Below are 21351 nucleotides of genomic sequence, written 5' to 3' on the forward strand. Positions count from 1 at the left end.
TATATATTTATTAACATTTATTTAGATAGTGTGGAGCTTACAATCTATATTTTCTAATAAAGGGACACATTTACACACTAGGGGTAAATATTTCTGTCAGAAGCTAATTAACCTACTATTTTTCGAGTAAGGGAGGAAATCGGTGTGCTAAGAGGAGGACCAAACATGGGGAGAACATGCAAACTCCACACAGAGTGTCTAGGTCAGGAATTTCACTCAGGGCTATGAGGCAGCACTGCTAACCACTTTTATAGCAGTGCTGCCCTCACTGTAAGAGAAGCAGCTCAGGGATTACATCTTTGTGCTCCTTATAGTGATCCTATATGTTATTATATACCATATCCCCCTCCTCATTGCCTTGTATTGCAGTGCTCCTAATAGTGACTATAGGATGAGCTCAGTAATCATGTCTGTGTGTCTGTGTATGATATTCTTATTACCTTCTGTAGCAGTGCTCCTGATAGTGACTGTAGGGGGAGAAGAATAGTGATTATGTCAATATATATGATATGTTCCTTATATTTACCTTGTATAGAAAAGCTATTCACAGTGATTGTTGGAGGAGATCAGTGCTTATGTCTGAGTGCACAACATCACCCTATTAAATTGTTTAGCAGTGCTCATTGGGCATTGTATTCTTCATTAGCTTGTGTAGCAGTGCTCCTCACCAGTGACTCTAATGGAAGGAGCCCAGTGATTATATCTTTCTATGACATCACCCTCATTAGATTGTGTAGCAGTGCTCCTCATAGTGACTGTAGCAGTAGGAGCTCAGTGATGTATACTTTGGGTATGATGTCATACTCATTACCTTGTGTAGCAGTGCTCCTCATAGTGACTGTAGGGGAAGGAGCCCAGTGATTTATTCTTTGGGTAGGATGTCATACTTATTACCGTATGTAGCAGGACTCCTCATAGTGTCTGTAGGAGGAGCTCGGTGTGTATGGTATTCCCTGGCTAATTGCTTATGTAGTAGAGCTCCTCACAGTGCCTGTAACAGGAGGAGCTCAGTGATTATGTCTGTGTGAACTCGTTGACTGCAAAGCAGAAATAATTCTCTTTATAGCCCTTTGAAGTTTCTGTGTGATGGGTTTCCGGGTAACAGACCCCTTAAACTGCACTGTACTTTTGCAAGATGACCCTTTTTTATGACCTCTTATTTTCGTGGCTTTCTTTCCTTTGTACTGGTCTGTAATTCATTTTAAACTCAAGAAAAATATATCTACACAACTGCAACAGTAAATATGTAACAGATTTGTATTTGTAATTCGTAACGTGAATGAATTGATGTATAAAAAAAATCAGTTTATCCCCCATTTTACCAGACAAATGGAAAACGTGATAATATGATCTAGGTGTTGATTATTCATTATAGAGGCTCTTCACCCAAATACCCCATTGCTAGATGTACTAAGGACGACCTAGGCTGGGGTCATGTGAGTACAATGCAGTACAAAGTGACTAACTCGCCCCCACATCCCCGCACATTACGTCAGCGTCACTTACTGAGGACAGACCGAGCTCCGCACACTCCTATTGTGGGGAAACAGTCTTATCAGATATAAGCAGAGATAGTTTGTGTTTCATAAACAGATTATATATAAGCCACAAGAATGTGTCATGCGTTTGTCTGTCTGATATACTTTTAATTAAATTGTTTTATTTTTTTAATAATAAAAGTCTATTACTACTGTACTTAGGGGGTCATTCAGACCCGCTCGCGAGGGAAGTTCGCTCGCAAGTGGTTCGATGTTTGGCGAATGCGCATGCGCACGACGGAGGGAGCTCCGTCGTGCACATGCGCAAGACCTGGCGAGCGACGAGAAATACGTCGCTCGGGGTCTCGCACCAAAGGGGGCGTGCTGTCGATGGTGACTGACAACACGCCCCCTTTGGTGGGCGTGCCGGCCAGACGGAGGAACGCCTACCGTCTGAGTCCGGCCCCACTGATATCAGTAATGATGTCAGTGGGAGTGACTTTGGGACCTGGGTTTGCGGCAGCGAAACCCTACCGCAGGGTCTCGTCGCAAGCCCGATGGTCGCGATGGTCTTTGACCATCGCGACCATCATCATGGACGCTCGCATAAGCTGTGGGTGGTAACCCACAGCTATGCGAGCGTCCATGAGGACGCTACAAAAACAGGTAGGAGGGCCCTGATTCAGAGCGAGCTCTCTGGTCAGAGCGTTCAGCTCTGAATCAGGCCCTTAGAGCCTCATTTAGAGCTGGGCATAGGTAATAATGTATTGTACATATATGTAATAAAACTGGTCTGTCTCTTCATTTGTGCATAACTTAAGCCGTGTGTCCACTAGCAGATATTAATGAGCGATTGCACAATTACGACATCGTAATCGTGCAATCGCTCATTATCGGGCATGAAAATGTCGAAAACGACCAGCGATGAGCGCTCCCGCTGGTCATTTTCGACATCAATCATCGCCTGAACATGCCGGTCAATCTGCCGATAACGACAGAATGACCATGTTCAGTGATGAGGAAAGTGCCTACACTGAGCGACATATCGGTCAGTGTAGGCTCTGCAGGGGAAGAGGAACGACTGTACGATTACGATGTTGTAATCGTACTGTCGTTCCACTATCTGCTAGTGGATACGCATCTTCTGACTAGCGGCCCTTATGCCTCAACTGCTGAACCTGGGGTGGGCATTTGCAGATTGAGAACAGAAAGGGCATCTTCACACCCCCTGATGATACAGCATAACCAGGCACAGCCTCATTCGTAGTCTCTTGGAAAAAGTATGATTTTAGAATGTAAGCTATTGCATGCAGGGCCCTTCTCCTCATAGAATAAACAGAGAAGTCCGCACTAGTGGTGCGAGAAATAATAGTGAATAATGCCTAATACAATTAGTTCAGGTCAAAAATGAAAAAACCAACGTAATGATCTATCACACATTTTATCAAGAAATTCTGGATGACTGTAATGTTGGTGGTGCACCCATAGGATTTGTGCAATACACATATAATAAATAGTTATGCAAAGAGCAAAAACTAGAAAAAAGACAAATAAGCCTTTGTTGGGGCACTCTTAGAAAGGAAATGTAATGAAAATTAATGAACAGAATTATATGAAATTAAAACTTAACTTTTAATAGTGAACTTAGTAAGATAAAATCTCTTCAGTTAGGTAACTCACATGTAAAACAAATACATATAGTGAACAAACGTAAAGCAACATAAATGTTGCAATCAGCATACTGTAAGAAAACAATTGTTGGTATATATAATATAATATATGAGAGTGATTTACCTTGTATCACAAGTCATTGATTGAATGCCAGCAGGAAACAAGATTATTTAGACCCTATATGTACCAAGTACATCAATCAGTGTAAATCCGCTGCCAGTAAGAATGATGTATAAACATGGCCAAAGAGCACAGATGTTACAATCAAGACTAAGGAAAGCACTCTGTTTATATACACTAGGATAAATTCTCTTCAGTTAGGTTACTCATTTTCCCTTTCTCCTCATGTCTTGCACATTCTGTGGGTAGTAATTAAGTATTTATGTTTATCGTCTGTATCTGTCTGTATAGATCACTGCATACCTATGTAATCCTGTATGTTGTTGCCTATGGGGCTTATTAAGAGCTGGATGCTATAGCACAGCAGCAGCGTCTGGCTTCTCTGATCCCCTGTAGGATGTAACGCTCAGGCCCAATGATTGGCTATTGCAGTGCGCCTCTATAAGAGACTCATTCCGGGTGTCGCTCCTCCTGCAGTTGTGTGGAATCGGAGCCAGTGAGGTACTGTATGTCACTGCCATGTTACTATAGTAATACCAATAACAATCATTTTTAATATAATATCTTCAGTGTGGCACATCTATGGTAATGGCAGGAGCCTGGTATGTGCGGCTACATGAGCTGCGGGAGGTCAGGGAGGGGCATAGCTCACCCACTTTGTGTCATGACCTCTTGTAGGACTACCGTGGCCGTGGGTGCAACTACTGCAGGTCTCAGACGTGAGGGGGCCTCTACCCAAGTTTTGCTAAGTGGCAGTTTAAGCCATGGGGGTGTGTACAATTTTTAGAGATTAGATATCCTTTAATTGTAGTTCTCCTGGCACACAATATATTTTATTTCTACTGTATTTGGAACACAAGAACAAAAGAGCTGGCAGTTTAGAGACTGGATCAGTGGCAGAATTACTGGCTGCGCAGCGGTTGCACCGCAGTGATGAAAGGGCCCGCAGCCTGGTGGCCTTGGCTGGTCTGCAGACAGCTAGGCAGCCCAGGTTGGGGGGAGCCCAGCCTGATGTGGTTTTGGTTACCAGTGGTAATCCTAGCTGGGATTCTGCCAGACAGTGCTGTCTGCCCGGGATTCCCATGGTGGGGTGTCTGTCCGGGATTCCCATGGTGGCACCTGTGATGTCGCAGTCAGTGCGTCCAGGGCTGGTCCTCAACTGCTTCAGCCTGTCTGAGGTGTCCATGTCACCTCTCCTGTTTCTCTGTAATCTGATGCAGAGATTGTAGAAAGGCCTGCAGGACTCATGTGACAGGAACTAAGATGAGGGGTGGTGCGCACCCCTTTACCTTTTTATGGACTGTTTTTTAAAGCTTCTATATAATCTGACAGCCATCAGTTCAGCATCCCATTCTGACACTCCCAGCCATGCCCCCTGCTCCAGCATCTCAATTTGTGATGCCCCCAGCCACCTCTCCAGCACCCCATTCTATAACTCCTCCAGCCATCTGTTCAACACCCCATTTTGACACTTCCAGCCATCTCTCCTGCACCTTGTTCTGACTCCCCTAGCAATCTCTCCAGAAGCCCATTCTCTGACACCCCAGCCATCTCTCCAGCACTCCATTCCCTGACATCCCCAGCCATCTCTCCAGCACATAATTCTCCGACTCCCTCCCACCATCACTCAGCACTTTATTTTGACACCTCAATCATCTCTCCAGCACCCCATTCTAGCACTCCCAGTCATCTCTCCAGCACCTGATTCTGTGACCCCCACCATCACTAAGCACTCCATTCTGACACCCCCAGTCATCTCTCCAGCACCCCATCCTAACACTCCCAGCCATCTCACCACAACCCATTCTATGACCTCCCAAGCCATTTCTCCTGTACCTCATTCTCTGATGCCCCCAGTCATCTCTCCAGAATCCCATTCTCTGACTCCCCCATCCATTTCTCCAGTACCTCATTCTCTGATGCCACCAGCCATCTCCCCAGCATCCTATTCTCTTACACCCAGCCATCTCTCAAGCACCCTTTGACACTCCCCAGCCATCTCTCCAGACCCCCAAACTCTTATGCCCCCAACAACACTCCAGGACCCCATTCTGACTCCCAAGCAATCTCTCCAGCACCCCATTCTTTGCCACCCCTGCCACCTTTCAGCACCCCATTCTATTACACCCCAGCCATCTCTCCAGCACTCCAGTCTCTGATGCCCCACCACACTCCATTCTGACTCCCTAGCCATCTCTTCAGCATCCCATTCCCTGGCACCCCAGCCATCCCTCCAGCACTCCATTCTCTGACATCACCAACCATGTCTCCAGCACCCCATTCTCTGATGCCCCATGCCATCTCTCCTGCACCCCATTCTGACATTTCTATCCATCTCTCCAGCATCCCATTCTCTAACACCCCCAGCCATCTTTTATGCACCTCATTTTCTTACACCCCAGCAATCTCTCCAGCACCCCTTTCTCTGACACCCCCAGCCGTCTATCCAGCATGCACCACAATGTGCCAGACCTACTCCGGTTTCCTTCCACAATCCAAATATATAATGGTATGTTAATAGGCACCTGACAAAAAACATTATCCCTCGTACGTATGTGTGTGAATGTGATAGAGAATATAGACTGCAATCTCCACGGGGGCAGATGCTAATGTGAATGACTGAAGTTTTCTCTATAAAGTTATGCATAATATGCATATTTGCAGAAGTTAGTACCCACTTTTGATGGAGGGACTCAGGGAGGGTAAGCCTTTGGGGGCCCCAAAGCACATTTTTGCCCCCGGTCCATAACTTGCTAGTTCCACCACTGGTCCCATTTAATCCAAGTGACATTTACATTTATAACTGGAGCATTTTCTTAAGACGCGTTCAGCACATTATAACTGAACTTTAATGTATTGTTAAATCTCTCATTGAAATTAAACTATTAATAAGTAATTAGTATGTGTGGCTGACGCACGTGCTTCTGAAAGAAATGCAAATGTTACAATTCTTATTGCATATGGAAAAATGACCTACTAAGCAAATGGTGTTGGAAGCAGTTTGCATACTAGGCGCGATTAGGATTCATACATGAATTACAGTTAACTTGCAAATATCTGTTCGTCCATACATCCCGTGTGTCGGTGGAAGAGGCACTTGTGGAACGAAGACATTATGTAAATTTAGATGCTATTTTTAAATTTCCTCAACACAAATCCAACATATGTGGAGCCTGCTATCGTCACATTTAATAGTATGTGTCAAAAAATAAAATGGGAGAGAAATTGCATTTAATTTAATTTAGAGCATATACAGCGAAGCGGAGCGGACTTATATATGAAACAGGAACGAGGATGGGAAAGAAGAATTGATTTACTGACTTGTGTCATGTCTTATGATAGTCAGTGTAGAAGTAGACTCTCACGTTTATCTGTTGTAGATGGCAGAGTTTCAGGCGAACAGGACGTAGACCTCCAGCGACACAATCTTCCAGTTTTGCTTTGGCGATGCCGTTTGCACTCTGGGCTTGATTCAGACCCAGTCGCAAGCGCTGAGCGCTCGCAACCGGGTCGATGGTGTCCCAGAGCACATGCGCATGACGGAGCCGGCTCCGTCGTGCGCATGCGCGAGACCCGGATAGCGACGGGCAATCCGTCGCTCCGGGTTTCGCACCAAAGGGGGCGTGCTGTCGATGTTGAGTGAGTGTTGGGGGTGTGGCTGCCCAGATGGAGGCGTTCCCATGAGAATGCCTACCGTTCGGGGGCGGCCCCACTGACATCACAAGTGATGTCAGTGGGAGAGCTTTCGGCTCTGTTTGAGCCGAAAGCTCTCTGGGGCTTGCGGCCACGAGACCCTACCGCAAGGGTCTTGTTGCAAAACCCGATGGTAGCGATGGTCTTGACCATCGCGACCATCATCCTGGCCGCTCACAGCAATGCGAGTGGCCAGGAGGCCGCCCCATAAAAAAAAAAAAAAAAAAAAAAGACTCCCTGATTCAGAGCGAGCTTTCTGTCAGAGCGTCCGGCTCTGAATCAGGGCCTCTATTTGTTATTACCACATTTTGAACAAAAATGATAGAAGAAATCAGGCTTTAACTAAATATTTACAGGGGAATTCCAGGCAGGTCACAAATGATAGGGAAATTCTGAGCGAATTCAAAATGATAACGGAATTCTGTCTGCAGGTGTCACAGACTGCTGAGCAAACACATCTTAAAATACTTAGAGAAATTCTGATTTGTACACAGGGGTCGATGCATCCCCGGATGCTAAGCGGCGCTCTCATGCAGCCAAAAGGGGCCGAGTATGCAAATGCCGTGATCGCACTGTCTGGTGGAAGGACGGCCTCTATGTCTTAGAGAGCGACGGCAGAGCGAACGCACGCCAATATAAAGACGCCCACCTTTCTTTCTTAACACACGTCATCTCCACGAAGTGTGTGATTAATTGGTTACATTGAGAGCCATCGGGGCTGCGCGCAGCGCATGAGTTAGACCTTACCCCACCGCAAGTACTGCGATCACTGCAGCTGAAATACAACCAAGTGACATGTACAATGACGCCTCAATGCTAATTATGCACACCCATAAAATGCCATTTAGACGCCCAGACATGCCTGCGTTCGCACATCCACTCCCCCCTTCACAAGCAGCTTCCCCTGTTACCACCCACAAATTACGCTATCTGTCAGTCAAATTAGCGTCCAGTCTGTGTACTACGAGCGCACAATTCCCGAGCACAGTGAGTGACTCGCGCATGCGCATATTGATGCATACGCATGCGCAAATGTGCGATTATCGCCCATACCGTGCATTCGCGGTTTGGCGTCTTGGTCTGAATTAGGCCCACAGCTCGGTAACGTCTCACTTGCGGCTGGATGGACAATACTCAGTCTCAGCAGTGTTGAAACAGGGCATTTATATGTAGAGATGTGCGCCGACCCCCGTGTTTTGGTTTTGGATCTGGATCTCCCTTGGTTTTGGATCTGAATCTGGTTTTGGATTTTTTTCCTTGGTGTTTTGTTTTTCGGTTTTGGTTTTAGTTTTGGATCTGTATTTTTAAAAAAAAAATTATATAAACAGCTAAAACCACATAATTTGGGCCTGTTTTTGTTCCTACAGTATTATTAACCTTAACAATGATTTTCAGGCATTTCTAGGCATTTTTAACCACCTCACAGGTCACAATATTGATTTCACTATTTTTCACCAATACAGGCCAAAGGCTGCAGCGAGCTGGCTGGCTAAAGTAAGCAACAGAGAAGCAGCGGCACAAACGCACGGCAGTCTAAAAAAATATCAGACATCTATGAAGCATTGCCACACAGCAGTGGCAGACAGGATGGCAGTTTAATAAACTATAATAATGTCAGTCGGCAATGCCCCAAATTGTGCCAAATGTAAAGGAAAAAGGTGCAAGATGGAATTGTCCCTCCCACCCACTCTTATGTGGGATATTAAAAAGGACATGCACAGTTTAACAAACCAAGCTACTAGGACTGACACTTTTGTGCCTGAACTCCTTGTTTTGTTTGGGCCCCACAAAACATTTTTTGGAAGGACTACCTTCCATTATTAAGGAGGAGGTTGATGATGAGGGTGCTGATGGTGGAGATTGCATGTACTGGTCCAAACTGCTGGTAGCTAATACTGGACTGCTTGTTATTAATTTACAAATTATAATTTTGTTAAACAAATTGCATGAACTCGCTGCAAATGATGTAACAGGTAGGAGGTGCCTAGATGGTTAACGTCCCTTCCTCTGCTAACTTTGGCTTTACAAATGGCACAGATGCCTTCACAACTGTTGTCAGAATTTAGATTAAAATAATTCCACACCCAAGACGTGGCTTTTCTGGCTTTCTTTTTATCATTAGCAAGAACTGCTGCCACTTGTGGCTGATTTACGCAAACCACATCCTTGTCATCAACATCCACATTAGCGTCAGATAGGACACAAATTTCCCCCTCGTCCTCCTTTTGCACTTCCTCCACACTATCAGCCTCATTTTTTATTATTTCACCATCTAATACTAGCATAGCCGTTATAGCGTCAGTGATCCGCTGTGAAACTGGGTGATAGCTGTTATACTTACTTCCTCTATCAAAGGACTGTTTAATAGTCAATTGTTTTTTGAAATTACTTCCGATCACGAAAGAGGATGTTGATGATGATGCAGGTGTTGGTGTTGGAGATCGAATACGCTTGGATCCCACAGAGAGGGAGCAGGTAGGTGACACTGGTCTTGTTACATTGTGAGTTTTGGAACTTGGCAACATACACTTTGATATTTGATGAATGCGCTCCAAGTGACATAACAAGGAGGAGGTTCCTATGTGGTTTAGGTCCCTCCCTCTACTCACTCTTGCTTTGCAATGGTTACATATGGCTTGACAACTGTTGTCCGGATTGGGGTGGAAATAATTCACACGTGAGAAGTGGATTTTTTGTCTTTTGCCCCAGCATGACAACAATGGGCTTTGGCTTTTTTCCATCCATGGACATCAGCTGTTGCCTTACTTACACAAAGGACATCCTCGGCATCAACATCCTCATCACCAACATCTTCATCATCAACATCCTCATCATCCTTAGCACCTTCAACTACCAAAATATCCTCCTCCTCCATGTGCAATTCCACAGAAGCATCCTCACTGACTACGTCTGCAAGATGTTGACTGCCGTTCCCCACATTTACAGAGGGCACACAAATGTTGGAACTTGGAGGATCCTCCAGTATACTAGTATTTAGGTCTGGCTAACACGTGGCAACCGTGGACACACTTGCACTCTCCTCTGGTATTTGTGATTTCGATTTCTCAGGGCACACTGTTGTTTTTTCCGAAGGGCTATCAGAATCAGAACCAGCAGTCTTCATAAAGAAAGGCCAAGGCCTTATCCTTTCCTTGCCACTTTGTGTAGTGAATGCAATATTGCCAATTTTTTGTTTATCTAAAGGCAAATTTCCTTTAAATTTTTTTTTCTTAACTTCAGTAGTAGCTTTACCATATCGATGGCGTGACTTAACCCCTGATGTGGAAGTTGACGGCCTTGCACTGCTGGCGGCAGCTACAACATGTGGTTCTTGGCCTTGCTCTCCTGTCATGTGACAGCCCTCCATATTTTCTGCAATATTGAAGCAGTTGCGTTGCCGACTTGCTAGATCTTGTGCAGCTAAGCATAACACGCACAGACAATTATTTGAAAAATAAGACAAAAAGCCCAGAATGGATCATCACCAGCCCAGGACACAGCAGACAGCACAGTGACAGCAGTAGTACCAGCCCTGATGGATCAGCACCAGCCCAGGACACAGCAGACAGAACAGGACACAGTAGACAGAACAGCACATCACCTCTCCCCAGCCCTACACTACCCACCCTCCCTGTTGAGTCTCCACAGCCAGAGTGAAATGGCGCCCGCCGCATCCCTTATATATAGAGATGAAAGCTCTCAAGCCGCAAGATTTCGTCTCTATGGTTTTGCCTCAAATTGAGAGATCCGAGCAAGGCAGGAACATCCGAGTCGGCTTGGATCCGACTCGGATCTACAAAATTCGGGTGGGTTCGGATCTCTGAAAACCGAACCCATTCATCTCTATTTATATGTAGAATAAATGTGCATCCTGTGGGCATGTACATATAGTTACACCCTATTCTGATCTGTGCATATGCAATGTATCATCCAATTGCAGCTGGATCTCACGCACCATGGTTGGGGCTCGTGCAAATGCCGACGATGATTGTTCTCATGAGCGGAGGGCTGGGAGTGTTGCGGTTCCTTAGATATGTCCAATTGCCTGCGAATGCTTTCACAGGAACTCTGGTCGCAAAAGAGAGGCTGGGTTTGTGACCGTACTGGGGCTGATTCATTGGTGCTTCCACTCTTGAGTCTGTTGCGGAGTCGCGGTTGCAGTGATAATTCTGATACCGTCTGTCCTGATCGCAGCAGAATCTTTGAGTGGACACTGTGTGTGACGCACGGATATGCATTGTGGAAGCTTTTAGAACTTTTCACACATGCGCAGTAGCAAATAATCGCTCAACTACGGGAACAGCGGCAATGTGTCCGAATTGCGTGCACCACTGGATCAGGACCATTATGTGGAAATCAGAATCCGGCACATAGAATGTAATATACGGCAGACTTTATTTAATTTTCTTTTCCCTGTAAAGGGTGTAACAAGACTCCTAGAGATTCTAGTCAGGCTTCTGGCTTGCTTTCAGTTCTCAGAGTTTGGGACTTCTGTCTGGAATCCTCCCACATTTGTGGATCTTTATCTGGCTGGCAGCCTTAAGTCTCTCTAGACACTCTGTTGTAATTAATTGACAGATTGCAATGAGTCTACCTAATTCAATGTGAATACGCAATACTTTTCCTACCTTACAGTACTGCTCACTACTATGCTTTCCCAGCTCTTAGAAGGGGGTTTGGGTACGGGGGATGCTGGCACTCGGGATCCCAACGGTCAAAATCCTGATGCCCGCAGTCTGACAGGGTTAGGATAAGACACCTGTCGGTAGGTATCCTTACCCTCCCCCTCTCATTACCTTAACCCTGACCCTCTCCAGTGCCTGAACCTAACCTCCCCCCTAGTGCCTAATCCTAACCCTCCCCCCAACCCCACTACGTACTTTCGGGCTGCCAGCGATCAGAATGGGGATTCTGACAGGTGTCGGGATTCTAGCACCCGTATTCTAAGCTCTGGCATCCCCTGGGTGGGGATATTGAATGGATCCCTCTACATTGAATGGCTTATGCTAGCCACAAATGTTGGTAACTGTCAGCCCTTTGCAGCGTCTGTAGCCCAAAATGATGTCTTATTAATAATCTAATTGAAATCAATTAATGCATATGTTGGTATGTTAGTAAATTATGTAAGAAGTATTCGCAATGGACCTGTGTGTATTATCTTCTTTAGACCACACTCACTGCTTCCCATGATAGCAAATGTAACCCAGATGTATAGCCAAGGGGGCTGAACAGACAGATCTCATCTTCTTTGGCCACCCATGAGACGTGAAGGTGTAGTGACCTCCTGTCAGTATACTTAGCCTTTAGTTGTTGCTATATTCCCCCACCATTTCTCAACAGCTGTTAAACCCATTTTCTCTTAGTAACTTTTGATTTTTTTTCCCCAAGGTAGAAGCGTTGTACTAACCATTCTTTTCATTATTGCACTTGCCTTGTATGAGGGGGTATAGGTGATTATCCTCTGTCTTGGACTATATACTCTCATACTTGGTGCCCAACACTACAATGAAGTCAATTTGTTCATATGATGTATTGGTGGTCTGTATGGTGTTGGATTTCTCCTTTGTGCATATACCGTATCTAGCAAGACCACTGCATCATCCCTTCGGTGTTCAACAAAAGTCATGATTGCTTTCATCAGGTATACACAGGGCAGTGCAAGGTTTCTAAGTCTACTGCCTCTCAACACCAATACACACTTCAGTTTGTAAAATAAAAATAATTGCTCTTACTTCCTATGGCTGGTTGGCAAGGCTGCAGTCCAAAAGCACTAATGCAGAGCACTATCCAGGCTCTACTGCTGGCCAGGGACAAATGCAGGTTTTCTAGAAGAGGGTTCCAAATGTTGGCTTTGACAACAAAGCAAAAATAAATCTTGTCCAAATAAAGTGGCAAGAGACACTGTTTTATGATGATTTGCTTGAACCTTTGTCTATACTGTATATTATGCATGAGTAAAGAACAGATGTGCAGTTGGGTTTTCCTGAAAACTGTGCACACCCGAACTTTGGGGTTCTCAGTCAAATCAAGACTTGGTTTGCATCACTTTTAGGGTTCCGAGTAGAACTGTGTCCCGGCTCGGGTCTGCTGTAAGTTCGAAAACTCGGATTTAAAAAACAAAAAGAAAACCAAAACCGAACCAAAACACTTGAGGGTGGTTTTGCCAAACCCATAACATTTGAGTGTGGCTTTGCCAAAACACATGGGTCTGGGCACATCTCTAGTCTTTTTAGAAAATGTTTTTATGAGTGGGCATGCTAGCACCAGGGTATACAGTATCAGTGGTCCTGCTTACACTTTATGTCCTCACCCACTGACCAGAGTGTCACTACTATCCTTTCCTTTGTCAAGTCTAATTTGGTAAAGTTTACTTATCGGAAACAGCTGTTTAAATTGGATATTGCATCCAGCTTCTGTAATACATCATCCCATACCCTTCACAATAATCTCATATTTATGTAAATTAACTAGTTAACTTCAACTAATAATCTTCTGAGTTTCTAATTTCATTCTTGATTATTAACATCTGATCTGTCTGTAGTAATAACCCCCCTCAAGTCAAATTTATTTATTAATTAACATTTAATTATATAACCCAGTATATTCCATTGGGCATATTCCCTTGTGCATATTTATTTGTGCATTTTGCTTGTACTTTCAATTGGGATTCAAACAGTAATAAAACAAGATTTGATAATAACAGACAGACAAAGAGGTAAGAGGGCCTTGCTAGCAAGTTTACAATCTAGACTCACGTCATATCTAGATAGCAGCATCTCAACCTTTAAACAGTAAACTGCTGGTAATTTTATTTTCTGTTTTCTTTTTTGCTCCCTGTGAAATACAGTGCTGAGTTACTCACATGCACTTAGCAGGTGTCACTATTAGATTGCTTGTATACTCCTGTTGTGCTGTGCTTGGGCCTGTAACCTGATACAAAATATGCCTTCTTGTTCAAGCATCAAGCAGGGAAAGTTTTCAGATATAACATTTAACAGGTAAATTCTTCATAACATAGCAACAAGATTGTAGAACGGCCACAACTTAAAGAAAAAACATTCCACCTACTGCTATATTCCAACACAATTAGCAGTCATACCCACAAGGGACATAATTATGGGGGTCTCATGTTTTAACACCCTGAAGATTAAATCACCCTTGCCACCATTGTTAACTATTCATGTTTTAAATGTACACAATGCTTTTGTAAGGTTTTCACAATGCTTATTGGACGAGTCACAGCGGCAATATTACAAGCAGTATTTTGTAAAATATATAAAGCTAGTACTAAAATATGCTTTCACTTTGTGGGGTCTATGTACTGAGCCTTAGAGAGAGATGAAGTACCAACCAATCAGCTCCTGTCATTTTTTAAACACCGCCTGTAACATGACTTTTAGGAACTGATTGGTTGGTACTTTAATTCTACACACTTTATCTCGCTCCAAGGCTTAGTACATCTACCCCTGTGTGCTTTCCTCTAAGATTCCTCTCTTCAGATTTCTAAATAACCTCCTGCAACTTTTTCATTACTTTTACTTACTTTCGCCCTTCTGGGCATGATTCTGTGTCGATGTTGGACGTAGTTGAGCGTTTTATTTTACAGCGCATGCTTTTAAGTCACATCACGCACGTATTCCGATTGTGACTGTACAGAGTTGCAGTGGCAATTTCAGACTCACGCATGGAGAAGTATATAGACAATGTATTGGCCATTCCGTGGCGGAGACTGGGAGGTGACCATTCCGACCTGCGGAGATGGGCAGTCACATGGGGGTGTTATGTGAGTGTCGCTGGTGTGTTATCGCTCTCGCCTAACATAGGAATGGTGAAAATGTCAATTTGCGACCAATGCTGGTGTCTAAAGACGCTCAAAGTGGGCGTGTCGGTCCTTGCACATTTATAGGCACAGATGTACACTAGCGAAGGACTTGTAGCGGTATTTGCATGAAATCGCAGACTTGCAACCGGCAAAATACGCACACGGACGCGGCCGCATCCGATCAGACCCTCTGTGTTTTTCAGCCATTTATATTTTGTTTTTAGCAGAGAGATCATATGTTTATATTACAAATCTGCATAGTGATTTTATAATTAATCAAATTTATGTTATAAATAAATTCTAGTCAGTAAAAGTCTTAGCAGCGCACATGCCAGCTAATAAATGAAATACTACTTAACTTGTACAATTACTGTAACTGAGAGGGACAAAATGTAAATTATAATTATAGATACTGGTTTCTAACACCACAAACCGGTGAATTTATTTTTTTCAAAAAAAGATACTTTAATAGATCAATAAATAAACTTACCCTGAGCCAGATAAATATTTATTGATGTGCGCACTGTGATCCCTTCTCTAAAGAATAATGTTGAAGCATAGCGGAACGCAACCCGCTTGCGGCCGTGGTGGAGAAATAATTAGTGTACTGTGCGATATGCTTATTGCTTTTTATTTGAAATGAGATCGCCTTTAGGAAAACCATTAAGAGTAACAAGAGCTCCCACTTTAATAACCTATCTAATGATTTCTCCTTCAATAGGGATTATTGCTTTGAAAAGAAGACTCAGCAATCAGTGTATCATATAGTGACCTAAGGGAGAGTAAGGGAGTGCGGACAGACACGGGCGCGGTGGGCACTGTTTTATTAAGAATATGATCTGCTCTTCCCTCAAGCCTAAACTTTCAAGTCCACTAAAAAAAAATAGATTGATCGGACCAAATGATTTTTCTTTCCCTATTTCCAAAGCCTAACTTTAAAATCAAATATAATTATGTCTTTGCCTCTAGCCAATAATAACTGGACTGTTTTTTTTATCAACCGCTTACAGGTTAAATCGGAGAAAACACATTCAACGGCCTTATCACTCGAGTAAACAAAGTGTAACATGTCTTCCGCTGTGTCCTAAACACAATATTACAGGAACACTGAAAAACTTGTATTATAAAATCCAGATTGAATATTTTCTCTGTAGGGCTGATTTAGGAAGCCTGCAGATATCCAGTAATTGTGGAACTTCAACACTCTGAGGGGTCTATTTACTAAGCAGTGTTAGGAGACAGAGTGAAAAGTGATAAGGTGCCAGCCAAACAGCTCCTAACTGTCATTTTTCAAACACAGCCTGTGAGATGACAGTTGGGAGCTGATTGGCTGGCACCTTATCACTTTTCACTCTGTCTCCTAACACTGCTTAGTAAATAGACCCCTCTGTCACTTATGCAGTGTTTTAGGTGACCCCAAGCCAAGGGTGTCCTTGGCAACCACCTTGGGTTGCCTAATGGTACTGCCAATTAGTGCCCACACCAGCCAAAGAACCGTAGGCTGCCTAAGCACCCTGTAAGCTAAGAATCCTATTCATCACTGGCGCAGTAAAAATGAGCAAAATCGCAGCAACATGTCTCGTGAATGGAGTTTGAAGTGAAAAGTTCCGCCAATGCAGCATTCCGGGGCAGGGGGTGGCCTGTAGCTAGTCCGAGGGATGTAACTAGAGGTTGAATGACATCTGAGGCTGGTGGGAAGGTGGGGGGATGTACTGTGGACTTGTTGCAAGTGTTAACTGAGATGCTCTAATGCTCTTCAGCCACCAGCCTGGCCAACCTCTCATTATGTCCCTGTTTTTAGTGATGAACATACAATACAGGGAGTATTCCAGTGACCAATGTACAATACAGGGAGCATTCTAGTGACCAGTGTACAATACAGGGAGTATTCCAGTGACCAATGTACAATACAGGGAGCATTCTAGTGACCAGTGTACAATACAGGGAGTATTCCATTGACCAATGTACAATATATGGAATATTCTACTGTGATAGGCTATTAATCAGATTAAATTCCAATATTCATATAAACATCTAGGGACACATGCTAATATTTTTTTCAAAAAAAACCAATGATTTAAGCATACTCTAGTCTAGATAGATTGGCATGACCGGTATCTCGCCCTAACCATGCTAGGAGAGTGTCCCTGGCAGAACATTTTCTGGCCCAGCTGATACTGTTATGTAGATAATGTTTCAGTTGATCATTAGAATCATATCGCTGTCTTTATTCAGTCTGTATTCACCAGATTAATGTTTATATAGATGGGATAATGTATAAATAAACATTAATATATTCAATTAATGTGGGTGACTTCAGAGAGATGAAAGACATAGATTACGGCAGAAAGCAGACCCCAGGCGAAATTATTATTATTATTATTATTATTATTATTATTTATTAACTGTTATTTATATAGCGTGTACATATTATGCAGCGCTTACAGTGTATATTAATCATTCACAACAGTCCCTGCCCCCTGTAATTACCATTGTCCTCAACCTAGATGCTGGATGTAACAATTACAGACATCTGCCCCACATTGAGTAATACAGCCATCCCCCCACACCCCCCACATGATATCTTCTGTCATATCTAAGGAAAATAATCTACCCCTCCCAATGCTGTTCTTTTATTAAATGTGTAATAAAATTCATACTCCAGATCTAAACCCATCATCGTTAATGAGAAATCAGACCCAAAATCTGATACCCCCCAAATATAAACCAGATCTCATATCTATGGTGGAGACCTAATTAAATAACTCATCCCCCTAAGGTCCCTACTGTCCCTCTGCACGCCTACAGCTTCCTGCACTCTGGGGGAGATGTGCTAATCTCTGAAAAGTGATGAATTGAAAAATGATAAACCAGCCATTCAGCGCCTAACTGCCATGTTACAGTCAGTGTTTTAAAAATGACATTTAGGAACTGATTGGTTGGTAGTTTATCACTTTTTAATGGATCACTTTTCCAGAGTTTAGTACATCTGCCTCTCTGATTGGTATTAGTTCCAGTCCTGCAGTGATTGGAGGATGGTCAGCGCTATCCACCAATGTGCTGACAGCCATGTACTAGGTATGATAGAGTCCTGATACCCATGACCTGTGGGTCACTGGCAGGTGGGAGGCAGACAGAGGCTGTATCCTGGCCAGGGCTGCCAAGAGCCAGACCGGGTCCAGGTGAAGGGGGCGTGACCTCATTGTGGGGGCGTGGTCACATCCCTTAAGAAAAAAACATTGTTGCAGTGCACTGGGTTAATTAGTACCCTCTCCCCCCCTCTCGGGGCCCCTGATCCTGGCCACATACTATATTTATTTTAAAAAACATAATCAACCTTAATTGTTTTCTGGCTCCCAGCCAGTTCCGTGCAACATGGGACTGCACATTGTACAGCAGCTCCCCCCCTGGCCCAGACCGGTCCCCCTGACAGTTGCCGTATCCTCAGTCCACAGAACAGCCCATGCCATAACCTAATTTACAAAATGACCGAGGTTATACAGCAGAAAGCACACGGCAGAGGGGGACGGGCAACATTTTGTAGCAATTTTTCTGAAGAATGGTATTGTGTAAATAAATATACATTGCAATTCTAATTACACCAGGGCTAAACTACTAATATTTGTATATCGGTTTTAATCATCTTTCCTGAATTCTCTGTAAGCTCAGTGCGTTCTGCTACAGTCTAATTTATCTCTAACATTGTAGAGGAAAAACAATGTAGAAATAGATGGAGTGTAACAATTATGGGGAAAGCCATATACTGACATTCCGCAAAAATAAACAGCCTGTATTGCAGAATTATACCAGCCGGCAACTGTTTATTTTATTAGGGGAGGTTAATGATGTAAAATACTGCTCTGTGCTTTCATGCATTAGTTGGATTATCACAAAGAGCAAACTCATTGACATTCAGAATAATACTTTATTATAATTGCCTCCGAATGTGACATTGTACAGAGATCATCTGTTTTGATGCTTAGATTTCAGATACAGAACATCTGACAATAATGTGTCTAATTGCAGCAATTTGCCAACCACAAAGTTTGGGTGAATAAAGTTACTTTTTTTTATATTTATCCAAATGAATAAACTGGAAATTTATGTGAATATTGCTCACTTTTAGTTACCAGTGACCTTATATAAAGTAGGATCCATTCTCTTGTATCCTTATTCCCCGTGCTCAAAGTGGTTCTAGAGAAGTGGTGGAACTCACCCCCTGTCTGTCCTTTTTTTCGTAAAAGGGACAGCGCACGCCTTAAGCACGCTTCTAAAAATGAGGCGTGGTCTCAAAAGAAAGGGGCGTGGTCATGCAATAGTATTCCCAATTCAAATGACACCACACAGTAGCACAAACTTATTCACATTAAACCACACATAGTGCCTGATTCAGACCCGCTCGCAAGCGCACAGCGCTCACAGGTCCCCCACTGCACATGCGCACGCCGGAGTCAGCTCCAGCGTGCTGCGCATATGTATGCGCAAGCCCTGGAGCGAGAGAGAAATTCTCTAACTCCAGGACTCACTACAAAAGGGGCGGCTGTCGATGTTGATCGACAGCTCGCCCCGTTTTGTAGGCGGGGCGGGGGGGTGGCTACGCAAATGGAGGCATTCCCGAAGGAACGCCTGCCGTTTGTGGGCGGCCCCACTGACATCACCAGTGATGTCAGTGGAGAGCTTCCTGCTCTGTTAGAGCAGGAAGCTCTCTGGGGCTTGCGACGGATGGGACCCTACCACAAGGGTCTCGTCGCAAGCCCCGATGGTCGCGGACCACCACCATCACCTGGCCACTCGCTAAAGATGTGGGTGGTCACCCACAGCTTAGCGAGCGGCCAGAAGGCCGGCTCAAAAAAAAACCAAAACGCTGACCTGATTCAGAGCGAGCGCTCTGACCGAGCGTCTGGCTCTGAATCAGGGCCAGAGTGCCCTTGATTCACATTACACCACACAGTAGTGTCCCTTATTTATGTTATGACACACAGCAGTGACCCTTTTACACAATGCCCACATTTGTGCCCCTTATAAACAATGCCCACAGTAGTAGTGCCCCTTACACATAATGCCTACAGCAGTGTGCCCCTTATAAACAATGCCCACAGTAGTAGTGCCCCTTACACATAATGCCTACAGCAGTAGAGCCCATTATGCAATGCCCACAGAAGTAGTGCCCCTTACACGTAATGCCTACAGCAGTAGTGCCCTTTATGCAATGCCCACAGCAGTAGTGTCCCTGACACATAATGCCTACAGCAGTAGTGCCCATTATGCAACGCCCACAGCAGTAGTGCCCCTGATACATAATGCCTACAATAGTAGTGTCCATTATGCAATGCCCACAGCAGTAGTGCCCTTTATACATAATGCCTACAGCAGTAGTGCCCATTATGCAATGCCCACAGCAGTAGTGCCCTTTATACATAATGCCTACAGCAGTAGTGCCCTTTATGCAATGCCCACAGCAGTAGTGCCCCATATACATAATGCCTACAGCAGTAGTGTCCATTATGCAATGCCCACTGTAGAGGTGCACCTTATGCAGTGTCTGCAGTAGTAGTGCCCATTATGCAGTACCGAAAGTGGTAGTGCTGCTTATGTAGTGCCCACAGTGGTAGTGCTCCATGCAGAGCCCACTGTAGTAGTTCCCCTTATGCAGTGCCCCAGGAGTGGTGCCCATTATGCAGTGCTCCCTATGCAATACTCCTGTAACAATGCCTCCTGCAGTAATGTTCCCTGTAGTAGTGCCCCTTGTAGTAGTATTAATGCCCCAATAGATATGTCCCATGTAGTAGTGCCCCAAGTGGTAATGCCCCAATAGTAATGCCCACTTTAGAAGTAATGCCCCCTGCCGTAATGTCCCAAATTGTAATGCCCCCTGTAGAAGATATGCCCCCTGAATAGTGTCCCCAAAACTAATGCCCCCTGTAGGAGTGAGCTCCAGCCTCTGGACGCCACTGTCACTGTGGGAAAGAAGCCTGTTGTCCGGTAAATGGAGCCGCCCTGCGACGCCGGTCCGAGGTGGGCCGGAGGAGGGGGAACTGGTTCCGTCTCCAAATAGAAGTGACGGAACGCAGCCCATTCCGGACCACTTTGACTCCTGCTTGTACCTCCAGTAATGCACATTTATTACTGCCACACATATAGTTACATACAGAGCTTGTGTAAGTGTGCATGAGGCTGCGATAGTACTCCATGTTACCGATGGTTTCACAGTCTTGATAAACATTACTGATGTGTGTAAGGTTAGGTGGGCGTCCTTATGTTGTGCTGCGAAGGCTGGATTAGCATATCATTGTGGTGAGACTGCGTGCATAATCACAGCCATGATAGCGGTTGCGATCTTTGCAGAAACAGACCCATGGCAGAATAAATTAGTGCTTTTCATACAGGTAAACTAGCAAAATTCTGTCACTGTGGAGGTGTGACGCTTCACCTGTGGTAGGGACCATAACGTCCTTAGTGCAAGGCATCCATTCACCACCCCTCTCCCACCCTACCCTGACTGCAAAACAGGCCCCATGGTGAGCGAGGAGGTTCCACCCACCGTCATACTTGTCTGGACAGACATGC

At 44.4% G+C, this 21351-nt stretch overlaps 1 protein-coding gene across 1 annotated transcript in view; it reads left to right on the top strand.

Annotated features, from left to right (window-relative positions):
• The window catches only part of KLHL4 (kelch like family member 4), a 243846-nt gene that overhangs the window by 134856 nt on the left and 87639 nt on the right, over nt 1–21351 (top strand). The gene's annotated exons all lie outside the window — the stretch shown is intronic.

The sequence above is a fragment of the Taudactylus pleione genome, unplaced genomic scaffold (genome assembly GCF_031769625.1).
Source record: "Taudactylus pleione unplaced genomic scaffold, aTauple2 ptg000557l, whole genome shotgun sequence".
Lineage (NCBI taxonomy): Eukaryota > Metazoa > Chordata > Amphibia > Anura > Myobatrachidae > Taudactylus > Taudactylus pleione.